The sequence below is a fragment of the Aotus nancymaae genome, unplaced genomic scaffold (assembly GCF_030222135.1).
Source record: "Aotus nancymaae isolate 86718 unplaced genomic scaffold, 86718_ANA_hifiasm-v0.15.2.pri h1tg000020l, whole genome shotgun sequence".
NCBI lineage: Eukaryota > Metazoa > Chordata > Mammalia > Primates > Aotidae > Aotus > Aotus nancymaae.
The window spans coordinates 70746836-70748951 of NW_026988432.1; the positions used below are offsets into that span (position 1 = coordinate 70746836).

A 2116-nucleotide genomic window follows, 5' to 3' on the forward strand; every position below is an offset into this window, starting at 1 on the left:
CCAACATGGTGAAACCCTGTCTCTACTAAAGATACAAAAATTAGCCAGGCATGGTGGTATGCGCCTGTAATCCCAGCTACTCGGGAGGCTGAGGCAGTATAATTGCTTGAACCCAGGAGTCGGAGGTTGCAGAGAGCTGAGATTGTGTCACTGCATTCCAGCCTGGGCAACAGGATGAGACTCTGTCTCAAAAAAAAAAAAAAAAAAAAAAAAAAAGAGGCCGAAACTGCCGCTGGAGTCACCACCGCCGCACCCTCGCCCACCCGCCAGCCCGCCCCTTCCGGCCCCGCTCGCCTGGCGCCGGCAGTTTTGGGCCTACACCTTCCCCTCCCCCCGCCAGCCGCCAAAGACTTGACCACATAACAAGTCCAACTCCCTCGAACGCCGCCCGCCGCTCGCCATGGATGCCGGTGTGACTGAAAGTGGACTAAATGTGACTCTCACCATTCGGCTTCTTATGCACGGAAACGAAGTAGGAAGCATCATTGGGAAGAAAGGGGAGTCGGTTAAGAGGATCCGCGAGGAGAGTGGCGCGCGGATCACCATCTCGGAGGGGAATTGTCCGGAGAGAATCATCACTCTGACCGGCCCCACCAATGCCATCTTTAAGGCCATAGCTATGATCATCGACAAGCTGGAGGGAGATATCAACAGCTGCATGACCAACAGCACCGCGGCCAGCAGGCCCCCGGTCACCCTGAGGCTGGTGGTGCCGGCCACCCAGTGCCGCTCCCTGATTGGGAAAGGCGGGTGTAAGATCAAAGAGATCCGCGAGAGTATGGGGGGGCGCAGGTCCAGGTGGCGGGGGATATGCTGCCCAACTCCACCGAGCGGGCCATCACCATCTCTGGCGTGCAGCAGTCTGTTACCGAGTGTGTCAAGCAGATCTGCCTGGTCATGCTGGAGACGCTCTCCCAGTCTCCGCAAGGGAGAGTCATGACCATTCCGTACCAGCCCACGCCGGCCAGCTCCCCAGTCATCTGCGCGGGCGGCCAAGATCGGTGCAGCCACGCTGTGGGCTACCCCCACGCCACCCATGACCTGGAGGGATCACCTCTAGATGCCTACTCGATTCAAGGACAACACACCATTTCTCCGTTCGATTTGGCCAAGCTGAACCAGGAGGCAAGACAACAGTCTCACTTTGCCATGATGCACGGCGGGACCGGATTCGTCGGAATTGACTCCAGCTCTCCCGAGGTGAAAGGCTATTGGGCAAGTTTGGATGCATCTACTCAAACCACCCATGAACTCACCATTCCAAGTAACTTAATTGGCTGCATAATCGGGCACCAAGGCGCCAACATTAATGAGATTCGCCAGATGTCCGGGGCCCAGATCAAAATTGCCAACCCAGTGGAAGTCTCCTCTGGTAGACAGGTTACTATCACTGGCTCTGCTGCCAGTATTAGTCTGGCCCAGTATCTAATCAATGCCAGGCTTTCCTCTGAGAAGGGCATGGAGTGCAGCTAGAACAGTGTAGGTTCCCTCGATAACCCTTTTCTACTATTTTCCCATGATCCAACTGTGTAATTTCCGGTCAGTGATTCCAGGTTTTAAATAATTTGTAAGTGTTCAGTTTCTACACAACTTTATCATCTGCTAAGAATTTAAAAATCACATTCTCTGTTCAGCTGTTAATACTGGGATCCATATTTAGTTTTATAAGCTTTTCCCTGTTTTTAGTTTTGTTTTAGGTTTTTTGGCTCATGAATTTTATTTCTTGTTTGTCGATAAGAAATGTAAGAGTGGAATGTTAATAAATTTCCATTTAGTTCTGTAATGTCAAGAATTTAAGAATTAAAAAAACGGACTGGTTAAAAAATGCTTCATATTTGAAAAAGCTGGGGAAAAAAAAGAAAAAGAAAAGAAGAGAGGGTGGTAGGAAATTAGCTTAGAGAGGTGGGCATGGTTACCCATATCAGGTTGTTTAGGCCATTTTAAAAACATGGCTTTTAGTGGGAGTGTAAATTAGTTCAACCATTGTGGAAGATAGTGTGGTGATTCCTCAATGACCTAGAAATAGAAATTCCATTTGAACCAGCAATCCCATTACTGGGTATATATCCAAAGGATTATAAATCGTTCTATTATAAAGACGCATGCACACAAATGT

General features: G+C 49.5%; 1 pseudogene; it reads left to right on the plus strand.

Moving 5' to 3' along the window:
* Positions 1-394: 394 nt before the first annotated feature.
* Positions 395-1473, plus strand: LOC105730972 (poly(rC)-binding protein 1-like; annotated as a pseudogene).
* Positions 1474-2116: the final 643 nt, after the last annotated feature.